Source organism: Pongo pygmaeus, chromosome 5 (genome assembly GCF_028885625.2).
Source record: "Pongo pygmaeus isolate AG05252 chromosome 5, NHGRI_mPonPyg2-v2.0_pri, whole genome shotgun sequence".
Classification (NCBI taxonomy): Eukaryota; Metazoa; Chordata; class Mammalia; order Primates; family Hominidae; genus Pongo; species Pongo pygmaeus.
Window position 1 is genome coordinate 81,760,292 of NC_072378.2, and position 16,312 is coordinate 81,776,603.

General features: G+C 40.9%; 1 pseudogene; it reads right to left on the reverse strand.

The window, feature by feature from the left end:
• Window positions 1-10,554: 10,554 nt before the first annotated feature.
• LOC129039075 (large ribosomal subunit protein uL23-like) lies at window positions 10,555-15,654 on the reverse strand (annotated as a pseudogene).
• Between the last annotated feature and the right edge of the window lie 658 nt (window positions 15,655-16,312).

Here is a 16,312-nt window from a genome sequence, read left to right on the forward strand (position 1 = left end):
GGCCACCTCCCCACATATCTGTGAAGCCTTTCTGGATGGCCTTTCCTAGCAATTATTCCCTTTATACATATATTATACATATAATTATTCCCTTTATACATATATTATATATATGATATAATAATAATATAATATATATTATATATGATATAATAATATAATATATATTATATATTATATGATAATAATATAATATATAATATATATGATATAATAATTATATTATATATATAAGGCTCTTAGTACAACTCTTAGCAACTTAATTGACATAACCTGAAATGAACTGCCTGGATGAATCTGTTTCCACCAAATTAAAGGGTGGGATGGGGAAACAAAGAATAACCCACAAGGTGGCAGTATTTGAATATAACTTTAGAATCTTATGTTTAAAAGCATAGTCCACCAAAAAAATCTCTGAAATTCAAGGCAAATACCGGAGAAATTCAAGGCAAATTCAAAGCCTAGATGAAATAAGCAGAACTTTGAGATAAATCAAATTTATAAACTTAGCAGGCTTAGCATTCTATTACAATCAGAACACTGAACTCCTAAAATTCTTCCCTTTATGATGACCGAAAAATGTATCACTTTCATTTCTCAGCCCATCTTACTGAGAATTGCTCCTATTCCTTTTCTACTTAGCTAAATAATTAAATCTGTGTTGTCACTATTAGAAAGAGAGAGAGAGAAGAAAGAAAAAGAGTGAGTTCGATACATAGTGGTTGGAGCCTTCTCTTCATGCCATAAATCCCTAGGACTGATAGAAAAGACTTACTTAGGCCGGGCGTGGTGGCTCACACCTGTAATCCTAGCATTTTGGGAGGCCAAGGCAGGCAGATCACCTGAGGTCAGGAGTTGGAGACCAGCCTGGCCAACATGGTACAACCCCGTCTCTACCAAAAATACAAAAATTAGCCGGGCATGGTGGCAGGCACCTATAATCCCAGCTACTCGAGAGGCTGAGGCAGGAGAATCACTTCAACCAGGGAGATGGAGGTTGCAATGAGCCGAGATCACACCACTGTACTCCAGCCTGGGCGACAAGAGCAAAACTCTGTCTCAAAAAAAAAAAAAAAGAAAACATACTTAACATACTTAAACTTATCAGTGCATTGGAAAACAAGAACCTTGGCCATTGAAGGTCCAGAACTTATGAAGAGTCCTTGAAAAATGGATAAGAGGCTAGATTGGAAAAAGTAACAGCCTGTGGTGTTGTGATTTATATATTGGTTTTCATCCACAGCTCTTGGCTCATAACTCCCATAGCCCTTGTTACAGTCATTTGTTATAAAGTTGGGTATGTTAGACCTCAGGAACAGGCCTCTGACCGTCTCCTGCCCTTCTTCCATAGTTTCCCCACCTTTCTGACTCTGGGTCTTAAGACCCTCCCATGAGAGAGTCCCACCCTATATCCTGTGGGAAGGAATGCTGATATGAAGCTTCCATAAAAATCCAAGAGGACAGAGTTCATGAGCTTCCAGATAGGTGAACACGTGGAAATTCCTGGAGGGTGGAACACACAGGGAGGGCATGGAAACTCCACATCCCTTCCCTTATACCTCACCCTATGCGTCTCTTCATCTGTATCCCTTGTAATATCCGTTTTAATAAACCAGTAGGCCAGGCGCGGTGGCTCACGTCTGTAATCCCAGCACTTTGGGAGGCCGAGGCAGGCAGATCACCTGAGGTTGGGAGTTCGAGACCAGCCTGACCACCATGGAGAAACTCCGTCTCTACTAAAAATACAAAATTAGCCAGGCATGGTGGCAAAAGCCTGTAATCCCAGCTGCTCGGGAGGCTGAGGCAGGAGAATCACTTGAATCTGGGTGGCGGAGGTTGCAGTGAGCAGAGATCGTGCCATTGCACTCCAGCCTGGGCAACAAGAGCAAAACTCTGTCTCAAAAAAAAAAAAAAAAAAAAAACATAAATATAATTATTTCCTGAGTTCTTTGAGCCACTCCAGCAAATTAATAGAACTCAAAGAGGGAGTCATGGGAACCCCAACTTGAAGCCAGTCAGTCAGGAGTTCCGGAGGTCTGAACTTCTGACTGGTGTAGGGGGATGTCAGAGGTATTTGAACCATAGTGACTCCATCTTGAATAGGGGCTGGGTAAAATGAGGCTGAGATCTGTTGGGCTGCATTCCCAGAAGGTTAGGCAAGAATAGTCACAAGATGAGATAGCAGACTGGCACAAGATACAGGAAGAACCTGCTGATAAAACAGGATGCAGAGTCGGGGAACAGCGGCTCACGCTTGTAATCCCAGGGATGGGAGGCCAAGGTGGGCAGATCCCCTGAGGTCAGGAGGTCAAGACCATCCCAGCCAACATGGTGAAACCCCGTTGCTACTAAAAATACAAAAAAATTAGCCTGGCATGGTGGCAGGTGCCTGTAATTCAGCTACTCAGGAGGCAGAGACCCACGAAGGTTGTAGTGAGCCAAGATAGCGCCATTGCACTCCATCTCAAAAAAATAAAATAAAATAAAATACAAAAAATTAGCTGGGTGTGGTGGTGCACTCTATCTCAAAAAATAAAATAAAATAAAACAAAATACAAAAAATTAGCTGGGTGTGGCAGCACACTCCTATAATCCCAGCTACTCAGGAGGCTGAAGCATGAGAATTGCTTGAGCCTGGGAGGTGGAGGTTGCAGCGAAGCCAAGATCGCAGTCCAGCCTGGACAACAGAGCAAGACTCCGTCTCAAAAAAAGAATAGAAAAGAAATGCATGGAAAAAGATATAAGCACAATAAAGCTGGAGTGGCTATTATAATAGCAGAAAAGCAGATTTGAGACAAAAATTGTTGCCAGTAGCCGGGCGTGGTGGCTCACGCCTGTAATCCCAGCACCTTGGGAGGCTGAGGTGGGTGGATCACCTGAGGTCAGGAGTTCAAGACCAGCCTGACCAACATGGAGAAACCCTGTCTCTACTAAAAATACAAAATTAGCTAGGCATGGTGGTGCATGCCTATAATTCCAGCTACTCAGGAGGCTGAGGCAGAAGAATCACTTGAACCCGGGAGGCAGAGGTTGTGGGGAGCCGAGATTGCGCCATTGCACTCCAGCCTGGGCAACAAGAGCAAAACTCCATCTCAAAATAAATAAATAAATAAATAAATAAATAAAAATAAGTCAATAAATAAATAAATTGAATAAAATTTAAAAATTGTTGCCAGAGATAGAGGGCTATTTGATAATAATAAAAGGGTCAGTTCTCGGCCAGGTGCAGTGACTCATGCCTGTAATCCCAGCACTTTGGGAAGCTGAGGCAGGCAGATAACAAGGTCAGGAGATTGAGACCATCCTGGCCAACATGGTGAAACCCTGTCTCTACTAAAAATACAAAAGTTAGCTGGGCATGGTAGCATGTGCCTGCAGTCTCAGCTACTCGGGAAGCTGAGGCAGGAGAATCACTTGAACCCAGGAAGTGGAGTTGCAGTAAACCGAGATGGTGCCACTGCACTCCAGCCTGGGCGACAGAGCCAGACTCTGTCTCAAAAAAAAAAAAAAAAAAAAAAAAAGAACGGCCAATTCTTCAGAAGAAATAATGTGTATGCAGTTTTGCTACAGCTGTAGTAAAAGAATAATTTGTATATGCCTAATCATAAAGATTTTTATTCCTGATAACAGAACTTCCAAATACATGAAGTGAAAATCAACTGAACTAAAAGGAGAAATAGAAAATTTCATGATCACAGCAGGAGATTTTAACACTCTGCTCTCAGCAATAGATAGAACAGTTAAACAAAAAAAAATCAAGAAATTCATAGGTGTTTTGAACAATACTATAAACCACCTTGACTTCTGTGATGGTTAATGTTATGTGTCAACTTGACTAGGCCACAGAGTGTCCAGACATTTGGTCAAACATTATTCTGTGTGTGTTTGTGAGGGTATTTCTGGGTTCAAGTAACATTTGCATTGGTAGGCTGAGTAAAACAGACTGCCTTCTTTAATGTGAATGAGCCCCATCCAATCAGTAAAAGACCTGAATAGAACAAAAGGGAACTCCTCCTACTTGATTGCTTTAGAGCTGGGACATCAGGTTTTTTCCTGCTTTTAGGCTTAGACTTAAACATGGGCTTTTCTTGGGTCTTGAGCCTGCTGGCTTTCATTCTGATACTACAACATCAGCTCTTCTACTTCTTGGGCCCTTGGACCAGGACTGGAACTATGCCATTTGCTCTCCTAGATCTCCAGCCTGCTGACTGCAGATCTCAGACTTATCAGCCTCCACAATTACAAGCGCCAATTATTTATAATAAACCTCTCACTCTCTCTTTCTCTCTCTCTCTCTCCCTCCCTCTCTCTCATCTACACATCCTACTGGTTCTGTTTCTCTGGTGATCTCTGACTAATACAACCTCATTGATGTTTATAAAGCACCACATCCAACAACTCCGGAAGACATTTTGTTTTCAAGTGCATGTGGTATGTTCAGCAAGGTAGACCATATAGTGGATCTTAAAATGTCTTAATACATTTTTAAAAATTGGAATCATACAGAGTATGTTCTCTGATCACAATGGAACTACATTAGAAATCAATAAAAGTAAGATCTAGGAAAACTTCAAATATGTGTAAATAAACAAAATATTTAAAATAATCCATTGGTCAAAGAAGAAATCACATAGGAAGTTAGATATTATTTCACACTGAGTGAATAAAAATACAACATATCAAAATTTGTATGATGCATCCAAAGCAATGCCTATTCAGAAATATATAGCTTTAAATGCTTATGTTGGTGAAGAAGAGATGTCTAAAAATCAATGACCAAAAGTTCCACATAAATAAGCTAGGGAAAAAAAAAAGCAAAGTAAATCCCAAAGTAAGTGGGAGGAAATAAAGATAACAACAGAAATCAATTAACTAAAATATAGGAAAGTAATAGAAAAAATTAGCAAAGCTGAAAATTGTTCTTTGAAAAGATCTGCAAAATTGATAAACTCCTTGCTAGAATTAGTTATTTAAAAAAAAAAAAAAGAAGGCTGAGCGGAGTGGCTCATGCCTGTAATCCCAACAGGGAATTACAAAGAGGCTGAGGTGGGCGGATCACCTGAGGTCAGGAGTTCGAGACTAGCCTGGCCAACATGGTGAAACCCTGTCTCTACTAAAAATACAAAAAAATTACCCACGCATGGTGGCAGGTGCCTGTAATCTCAGCTACTTGGGAGGCTAAGGCAGAAGAATCATCGCTTGTACCTGGGAGGTGGAGGTTGCAGTGAGCCGAAACCGCACCACTGCACTCCAGCCTAGGCAACAAGAGCGAAACTCCATCTAGAAAGAAAAAGAAAAGAAAAGAAAGAAAGAGAGAGGGAGAGAGGGAAGGAAGGAAGGAAGGAAGGAAGGCAGGCAGGCAGGCAGGCAAACATCAAGAATTTCAGGAGTCTGAGATTATACCCTCCTGTTAAAGCTAATAAGTTAATCTGCCAGAGTTTCATGGAATCTGGCCTGCTAAATGAGATTCCTAAGTCAGAGACTAGCACTTTACCACTCACAGCCAGCAAGCAGCATGAGCTTCACATTTGCATTAGTTCTTTTAGACCCTCAAGTCCTATGAGAAAAACACAGAGTGGCCCAGGTAAGTGTTATAAATGTAGTGGGCTGGCATCTCAGTTAAGGAAACCCAGGCTTAGTAACTTAATCCTTTATAGTAGACTGCAAGCAAACCTGCCTGACTTTTACCTCAGAGGTAGAAATTATCTTTATTGTACCAGAGAGTAAAAAAAAAAAAAAAAAAAAACAAACCTGTCCCCTGCTCTAGAGGGCTCCACTGTCACTATTTACCAAGTGATTTGCAATACAAACATCTTTAAAAGATAACCCAGAACAAAGGCTGTCAGTGCCTCTACTCACAGGATCTGCAGAAACATGAAGGAACCCATAGGAAATTTGTTCCCAACAAGAGCACCGATTGCCAATATCAGGAATGAAAAACTAGTTATAACCACAGATACCACAGACATTAGAACAAAAAAAAAAAATAAAATAAAGTAAGAGAACATGGTGAACAACATTAGGTTAAAAAAAAGTTGCCTTTGAGAAGTTGAGGGTAGGGATTGACTGAAAAGGAGAATGAGGAAACTCTCTGAGGTTGTAGAAATATTCCACATCTTGATGGAGGTGTAGGTTACATAGGGTACATGCATTTATTGTAACTCCACAAATATACACTTAAAATTTGTGCATTTCATTGTTGCAAATTTTACCTCAAAAGGAAAAAATGGGCCGGGCGCAGTGGCTCATGCCTGTAATCCCAGCACTTTGAAAGGCCGAGGCGGGCAGATCACCAGGTCAGAAGATGGAGACCATCCTGGCTAACACGGTGAAACCCCATCTCTACTAAAAATACAAAAAATTTAAAAAAAAAAAAAGACAAAAAAATACAAAAAATTAGCCGGGCGTGGTGGCACACGCCTGTAGTCCCAGCTACTCGGGAAGTTGAGGCAGGAGAATCACTTGAACCCAGGAGGTGGAGGTTGCAGTGAGCCGAGATCATGCCACTGCACTCCAGCCTGGGTGACAGAGTGAGACTCCGTCTCAAAAAAATAAATAAATAAACAAAATAAACAATATAAACCTTAGTAATGATTTTTATACTGAAGTGTTTCAGGGCAAAAGTATTTAGGGATAAATGATCAATATCTGCAATTTACTCTGAAATGCATAAAGAAATCTAAAATGCATAAAGGGATGAACAAATGGGTAGATACGTGATAAGGCAAATATATTTAAAATGTTAATGGTTTAATCTCGATAAACATATAGTTGTTCACAATAATATTCTTCTAAGTTTGTTCTATGCTTCAAAATTTCTAAATAAAAAAATGGAAAGAAAAAGAGACTTAAAAAACACGTACAGTCATGCATCACTTAACAATGGAGACACATTCTGAGAAATGTGTTTTTGGCAATTTTGTCATTGTGCCCACATAATAGAGTATCCTTACATAAACCTAGATGGTATAGCCTACTACACACCTAGGCCATGTGGGATAGCCTATTGTTCCTTGATTATAAACTTGTACAGTATGTTACTGTACTGAATAGTGTCAGCAATTGTAACCCAATGGTAAGTATTTGTGTGAGGTAACATAACTAAACATAGAAAAAGTACAGTAAAAATATGGATTATAATCTTTTGGGACCACTGTTGTATTACGTGCTGTCTTTGACCAAAATGTTGTTATACAGCATGTGATGGTAAATCAGTTACAATAAATGGACCTTATTTGGATAACGATTTGGACACATAAACTGTAAAATCAAATAGTATGACATACCAGGGATAATTTGAACACGGCTTGTTACTTGTTTATTGTTTTTATTTTATTTTATTTTATTTTATTTTTTTAGACAGAGTCTTGCTCTGTTGCCCAGGTTGGAGTGCAATAGTGCCATCACAGCTCACTGCAACCTCTGCCTCCAGGGTTCAAGCAATTATCCTGTCTCAGCCTCCCAAGTAGCTGGGATTACAGGCACACACTAACAACCCGGCTAATTTTTTGTATTTTTAGTAGACATGGGTTTTCACCATGTTGGCCAGGGTGGTCTCGAACTCCTGACCTCACATGATCCACCCGCCTTTGCCTCCCAAAGTACTGGGATTACAGTCGTGAGCCACTGCGCCCGGCCTGTTTATTGTTTTTAAGCCTGTGTAAGAGAAGCTGTTGGCCCTGGGCTCCACAGTCCCTCACCCTTACCATTTCAGGGCATGCTACCCTGAATTTAGCAGCCAACAACTGCATTTCTTTGCCTGAAGACTTTGCCTCCTGAAGTCTTTTTGGCCTGCCCCTGTGGCTTTGTGCAAGTGCTGAGGAGGTAATGCTTGAAGACTTTGCCTCCTGAAGTCTTTTTGGCCTGCCCCTGTGGCTTTGTGCAAGTGCTGAGGAGGTAATGCTTGCCCAACTCAGACTCAGCCATCTGTGAAAGTCTTACTTAGAACTTTCCTTTTTCTGTCTCACTCCCTCCACTTCCCCACTGATGTTTCCCTCTCTCAAACAGATGACTTGCACTTAAATTTTTGTCTTTGTTTCAGCTTCTGGAGGAACCCAAAGTGTGACACTGGGATAATGGCATTTCAGTTATTTAAAAAAAAAAAAAAAAAAGAAAGACTTTTTAAGTTTGGGAGATATTTACTGAAATATTTACAGATAAAATTATATTACTTGGGATTTGTTTCAAAACACAAGTGTTAGTGGGGAGAGTGGATAAAAATATAGATGAAAAAAATGTAGGCCAGGCTTATTGGCTTATGCCTGTAATCCCAGCACTTTGGGAGGCCAAGGCAGGTGGATCACCTGAGGTCAGGAGTTTGAAACCAGCCTGGCAAGCATGGTGAAACCCCATCTCTACTAAAAATACAAAAATTAGCCAGCTGTGGTGGCGGGCACCTGTAATCCCAGCTATTTGGGAAGCTGAGACAGGAGTATCACTTGAACCCCGGAGGCAGAGGTTGCAGTGAGCCAAGATCATGCCATTGCACTCTAGCCTGGGCAACAGAGCAAGATTCCATTTCAAAAAAAAAAAAAAAAAAAAGAAAGAAAGAAGAAGAAAAAAATGTCAGGATGATAATTATTGAAATGCAGTGCTAAACATGGTTGTTCATTATACACTTCTGTCTACTTTGTATATGTCAGACATTGTATTGCAAATGATCTATAGGAGCTAGAAAAAAAAACAAGGAGATATGTTTGGAGGCTTGGGCACAAATTGTTGCCTGGGCTCTGCCAAGCAGCCTCACCTTAGGAAGACAGTTTAAAAGCTGACCAAAGAATCCACGTGGGAATATTCAGAGCTATGTCATATTTGTAATAGCCCTAAACTGGAAACTGCTGGAATGTCCTTCAATGGATGAATGCTTAAATAAGCTACGGCAGATCTGCACCAGGGAATACTACTCAACAATAAAAAGGAACTAATTATTGATACACCAAACTGGATGGACCTCAAGAGCAACATACTGGGTGGAAAAAAAAAAAACTAATCTCAAAAGATCATGTGATTCCATTTATATATATATACATATATGTATAAATATTTTTATATTTTATATTTTTATATTTAATATATATTTATATATATTTTTATATTTTATATATTATATATGTATATATGTATAAATATATATACATATATATATATTTTTTTAGATGGAGTTTTGCTCTTGTTGACCAGGCTGGAGTGCAATGGTGCAGTCTTGTCTCACTGCAACCTCCACCTCCTGGGTTCAAGCGATTCTCCTGTCTCAGTCTCCCTAGTAGCTGGGATTACAGGCAGATGCCATGACGCCCAGCTAATTTTTGTAGAGACGAGGTTTCACCATGTTGGTCAAGGCTGGTTTCCAACTCCTGATCACAGGTGAACCGCTCACCTTGGCCTCCCAAAGTGCTGAATTAAAGGCGTGAGCCACAACACCGAGCCCATTTATATATTCTTGAAATGACATGACAAAGTATAGAGATGGAGATAGATTCATGGTTGCCAGGAGTTCGGGAAGCAAGAGGCAGATATGACGGTATACGGGTAGCATGAAGGAGATATTTGTGGTAAGGATCTTGTGCAGTATTTTTTTTTTTTTTTGAGATGGAGTCTCACTTTGTCACCCAGGCTGGAGTGCAGTGGCAGGATCTTGGCTCACTGCAACCTCGGCCTCCTGGGTTCAAGCAATCCTCCGTCTTCAGCCTCCCAAGTAGCTGGAATTGCAGGCATGAGTCACCATACCTCGCTAATTTTTTGTATTTTTAGTAGAGACAGGGTTTCACCATGTTGGCCAGCTGGTCGTGAACTCCTGCCTCAAGTGATTCACCTGCCTTGGCCTCCCAAAGTGCTGGGATTATAGGCATGAACAACTGTGCCTGGCCAAGGACTACTGCTTGTGCATTTTCTTGATTATGGTGGTGGTTATATGATTCTACACAATTGCATAGAACTGTATACACACACACACACACACATACACAAACAATGAGTGCCTATAGAGGAAAATCTGAATGAAGTCAGTGGATTGTACCAATATAAATTTCTGTGTTTAGGCTGGGCCCAGTGGCTCATGCCTGTAATCCCAACACTTTGGGAGGCTGAGGTGGGTTGATCCCTTGAGCCCAGGAGTACAAGAACAGTCTGGGCAACATAAAGAGACCCCATCGCTTCTAAAAATACAAAAATTAGTCAGGTGTGGTGGCATGCACCTATAGTCCCAGCTCCTGGAGAAACTGAGGTGGTGGGAGGATCACCTGAGCCTGGTGAGTTCGAGGCTGTGGTGAGCAGTGATCGTGCCACTGCATTCCAGCCTGGATGACAGTGAGACCTTGTCTCAAAAAAAAAAAAAAAAATTCTATATTTTTAATTTATACTATATGTAAGATGTAACCATTGAGGGAGTGTGGGTGCAGGGTACAAGGGACCTCTATAAACCATTTTTTTCAACTTTCTAAGAATCTACAATTATTTCAAAATTAAACATCTTTTTAAAAGTAAAGAAATGGAAATAAAATTTTTTTTCTGATGAAAATATATATATATATTTAGGATTCATCCTCTAGACTCACTTTAGATAATCCCAATTTTGTTGGCAACACCCAAAGCATGGTAATCAGGAGCCAGTCAAACATATGCCTTCTTCTCTCCATCAGGCCTAATCAGGTGTTCACCTTGACCACATCAACGTCATAGAGCTTCTTCACAGCCTGTTTGATCTGGCGCTTGTTAGCTTTAACATCTTCAATGAACACAAGTGTGTTGCTGTAACCGCCCAATGGGTTCATCTTGCCTGCTGCCCAGACAAAGCCAATTTATCAATACAGGGGAATTGCAATAGAGAAAGAATAATTCATGCAGAGCTGGCTGTGCAGGAGACCAGAGTTTATTATTGCTCAAATCAGTCTCCCTGAGCATTTGGGGATGAGAGTTTTTAAGGATTACTTGGTGGGTGGGGGGCAGCCAGTGAGTCAGGAGTGCGGATTGGTCAGGTCGGAGATGAAATCATGGGAAGTTGAAGCTGTCCTCTTGGGCTGAGTCAGTTCCTGGGTGGGGGTCACAAGATCAGATGAGCCCATTTATCTGGGTAGTACCAGCTGATCCATCAAGTGCAGGGTCTACAAAATATCTCAAGCACTGATCTTAGGCTTTACAACAATGATGTTATACCCAGGAGCAAATTTAGGAAGGGTCAGAATCTCATAGCCTCCAGCTGCATGACTCCTAGACTATAATTTCTAATATTTTGGCTAATTTGTTAGTCCCACAAAGGCAGTCTAGTCCCCAGGCAAGAAGGGGTTTGCCTTGGGAGAGGTGTGTTATCACTTTGTTTTTTCTTTCTTCTTTTTTTTTTTTTTTGAGATGAGTTTCGCTCTTGTTGCCCAGGCTGGAGTGCAATGTCGCGATCTCCGCTCACCTCAACCTCTGCCTCCCGGGTTCAAGAGACTCTCCTGTCTCAGCCTCCTGAGTAGCTGGGTTTACAGGCATGCGCCATCACACCTGGCTAATTTTGAATTTTAGTGGAGAACAGGGTTTCTCCATGTTGGTCAGGCTAGTCTCTAACTCTTGACCTCAGGTGATCTGCCTGCCTCTGCCCCCAGAGTGCTGGGATTACAGGCGTGAGCCACCGCGCCCGGCTTCATCTTTGTTTTAAACTATCAACTAAGTTCCTCCCAAAGTTAATTCAGCCTATGCCCAGGAATGAACAAGGACAGCTTGGAGGTTAGAAGCCAGCTGGAGCTGGTTAGGTCAGATCTCTTTCACTATCTCAGTTATAATTTTGTAATGGTGGTTTCATTGTTGTCTTCTGTCTTCTTCATGGCGGACTCAGTGGTCAGAGGAAACTTGATGATAGCATAGTGGTCAAGCTTGTTTCTCCTGGGGGTGATCTTCCGGAGATACTTGGTCAGTTTCCCAAGTTGCAGTGTCTTGAGCCGCCAGAAGGTGGGTGACGTGCGGATCTTCCTTTTTTTGTGGTTGTGGACACCTTTCAGCACTACCTCTGGGCCTTCAAAGCCTTCGCTTTGGCTTCAGCTTTAGGAGGGGCAGGAGCTTCCTTTTCGCCTTCGGTGCCACCTTGTGAAAAAGCGAAAATAAAGATTTTTAAAGGGCATCCAAATTTAGTGAAGTCCTATATCCATTGTTGACAGTGCGAAAGTGCAAGCTTCCTTTTCTCTATCCAGGAGCAGCAGCAGTACGGTCTTCACTTGAAGCCCAGTAGCCTAATTATTATAGGCTACCCAGTAGCCTAATTATTATAGGCTACGTACCCTCTATTATCAAGAGAACCTGATTATAAGGTTCTCTTGGACATTTGAGAAGCTGCTCGACATCTTAATAAATTCCTTTTCAAGTTAAACTAGACACTGTGTGTTCTGTTGTTTGCAGCTTTCAATACTGGCCACTTTTTATTGTAATAGTTTCAATCGCCTGTCTTTGTCTCCTGAGGGATATGGGAGAGTGATAAGTAAAGCTAAAATGTATCTCTACACACTGAAGCCACTGAAGAAATTGGTATAAAGATAGAAATTAATAGATGGATATTCAATCTACTTCAAGAATGTCTTTGTTAATGCCACTGACTATAGCCTCTTGAGCACTTCTAGAAGCAGAGAGACTGGGGTCTATGCTGCTTTATGATTATTAATGCTCCTCACTTTCTTTCTTTCTTTTTTTTTTAAGATGGAGTTTTGCTCTTGTTGCTCAGGGTGGAGTACAGTGACAGGCTCGCAGTTCACTGTATTCTTCTGTGTCTAGAACACAAATTCTGCTTCTATACCTCGTTAATGTAATGATGATGCACTGCCCTCCCTCAAAACTCCTAATCACAGCCCATACTGGTTCTCAGATGAAAGGACTACTGCGTGCAAATCCCTCCTGATGTTAAGTGTGGTTTATATAAGGTCCCTGAAAGAGGGCTGTTGAAGAAAGCTTTATAACTACCCTATGTTGTAGGAAGATTAGGGGTAGACAAGAGGACAAGCAAGGGACTGGGAAGAAAGCAAGAGAAAATAACAAAACATATAGTTCAAATAACAGAAATAAGATTTATAGAAATTATTTTGGCCTAAGAAAAGAAGGAGAAAGAGATCCAGGGCAGGATCTTTAAGGATCTCACAGGCAATATTTCCCCTATTACCCTTATTATGACTTTGTATTAAATGTATATGTGGGTGGGGATCCTTGCTGGTATTGGGACTTTATACTTAATTTATTCAACTTATACAATGAAGAAATTAATTTACAAAGCTTACAAAAGCACAACTACATGAATAACTTCAATTGAATGAAATTTTACCTTGGTCCAAAATAGAAATGGCCAGTTTTATTGTACATCTTTCTCTTGATCCCAGTTTTATATTTGAGACTAAAATGTATCTACAAAAACACTTTAAAACAATTAAGTGATAGAGGGAATTGTTAGAGGTACACATGAAATCGCCTTTGCAAAATTATGACTGAGACAGGGAAAGAGAAATAACTTAAGCGACTCCATCTCACTTTTAACCTCCAAGCTGTCTTTGTTCATTCCTGGGCGTAGGCTGAACTAACTTTGGGAGAAACTTAGTTTGTAGTTTATCGTTTAAACAAAGACGGTAACAGCCCTTTCCCAAAGCATATCTCCTTCTTGCCTGGGGACTAGATCGCCTTTGTAGGACCAACATTAGCCACAAGATCAGAAATTATGGTTTAGGAGTCATGCAGCTGGAGGCTACAAGATTCTGACCCTTCCTAGGCTGCTCCTAAGATGAATGCTTGACTATTTTGCAGACCCTGCACTTGATGGATCAGCTGGCACCACCCGGATTAATAAACTGGCTCATCTGATCATGTGGCCCCCACCCAGGAACTGACTCAGCACAAGACAGCTTCAACTCCCTATGATTTCATCTCTGTCAAATCAGCACTGCTGGCTCACTGGCTTCCCCCACCCACCAAGTTATCCTTAAAAACTCTGCTCCGGAATGCCCAGGGAGACTGATTTGAGTAACAATAAAACTCCCATCTCCTGCACAGCCAGCTCTGCGTGAATTATTCTTTCTCTATTGCAAATCCCCTGTCTTGAACTGGCTCTGTCTAGGCAGCCAGTAAGGGGAACCCCCTGGGCAGTTACACACATGCTATGACTTGCATAATGGTTTCTCCTTCAAAGTTTTGTCATTGTTTCTGGTCTATCTTCTAAAATTTTCACCATCAGAAATTAATACTTTTGAGAAAAACAAAAAACAAAACCAAAACTCCCAGGGAAGTTGGAGTAGCTCTGGGTCTGCCAAAGACCACCATTAATCATCATTCCCTACTTTTCTTTCATACTTTCCAGTTTGGAATCTACTATAACATGCATTGTTTCTCATTATGATTTTGATTTGTTACAACCTTGAGAAAGAGGTAGAGACTTAAATTATTATCAAAAATGTTTTAATGAAAAAGATGAAGCTCAAAGAGGTTAAGTGACTTGCTCAAGGTCACAGAGCAGTAAAAAAATCTCATCTCTCACATCAGAAACAGAGTAAGCCTGCTGTCCTCTCTAATACTAACACATCAACTGAGAGAAAAGAGAGCCCTGGGGAATTTTCTCTAATCACCCCACATTAGTTGCGTAGCACAGATTGCTTTCCACTTCTCAAATCCCATTGCACTTGCCATCTGCAAAATTCACTTAAGTTCTTCCTCATATTTTGCCTTGTCTTGCTTTTAAGTGCTTAGTAAGTTAATAGGTAAATGGTGTGTGTGTGTGTGCATGTGCATGTGCGTGCGCACTCGTAACCTCCAATTATATAGTACAAGTATTAGAAACACAAATTAGACTTGTATTCTCACAAAATTTAGCACAGTATCATGCTTATCAAAAAATTAATTTGTATATTAATTTAATCTAATTAAATTATTCTCTAATCTAGAGAATAGCATGGAAAATACAGACTTTGACCCTAAAAAGGTTTAGAGAAAAGGAAAATCTTAGTAGAAGTAGGTCAGGCACTTTCTTGCCTACTGAGTCTACCACTATTATTTTAACCATTCTTTTGCCAACACACTTCGCACACCTTGTTTTCTTGTTGCACATGCCTACCTCAACCATAACCCTGGATCAACCTTAAAGTCAGCCTTCTTCTCTCCTTACATTTGTTAGTCTAGAGACAATGTTACAAGCAAGTCTGGGCGCGGTGGCTCACGCCTGTAATCCTAGCACTTTGGGAGGCCAAGACGGGTGGATCACTTGAGGTCAGGAGTTTGTGACCATCCTGACCAACATGGCCAAACCCCATCTCTATTAAAAATACAAAAAATTAGCTGGGATGGTAGTGGGCGCCTGTAATCCCAGCTACTGGGGAAGCTGAGCCAGGAGAATTGGTTGAACCCGGGAGGTAGAGGTTGCAGTGAGCCGCGATCACGCTGCTTTACTCCAGCCTGGGCAACAGGAGTGAAACTCCATCAAAAAGAAAGCAAGAAAGCAAGCAAGAAGGAAGGAAGGAAGGGAGAGAGGGAGCGAGGGAGGGAGGGACAAGGTTACAAGCAATGGAACGTACACTTGCTTAAATAATAAAGCATATTTGGACTGAAAAGTCCAAAGGTAAAACTGACTTCAAATGAAGCTTCATCTTGCAGCTCAAATGATGTAAAAACAAGTTTCTTTTTGTCTTTCCACTCTGCTTTTTTCACGCTTGGCTTCATTCTCAGGCCAAGCCCTGACTATTGTTAAGAAGCCTGCTACCCAATCCTTTTGCTTTCATTTTCAGCAGGGAAAAGCAAAAATGTGACCCAGTATTCACAGTAAAAACCCTAAGTCATGTGCCCACCATTTACCTAATTCCTCAGGCCAGGTAAATGGGATAAACTGATAAGCTTAAACTCAGTTCTGTGTCTCACATTAAAGCTGGAAATTGAATCAATTTCCCTAAAATCACATGGATCTTCAAATGGAAATTAGTAGCTACTGGAAAGGAGGAAATAGATATAATTAACACATGTCCTCCATTTTTATTTATCTTGGCTAGTAGGTGTCAACAGAAGAAATCAAACAACTCTGTAGAATTCACCAATGAAAATTTATGATCTCCCATGTCTGCAGAATTATTACACTAATTATTCTCCCCTCACTCACCTCACTCACTTTTCACTCTCTGCAGGTATTTTTCCTCAGTTTATTAACTTGATCAAACAACTCTCTTCATAAAAATGAAAAATAAAGGTCACTGAAACCAATGCCTTTTTTTTTTTTTTGAGACGGAGTCTCGCTCTGTTGCCCAGGCTAGAGTGCAGTGGTGTGATCTCAGCTCACTGCAACCTCTGCCTCCCAGGTTTAAGCAATTCTCCTCCTTCAGCCTCCCCA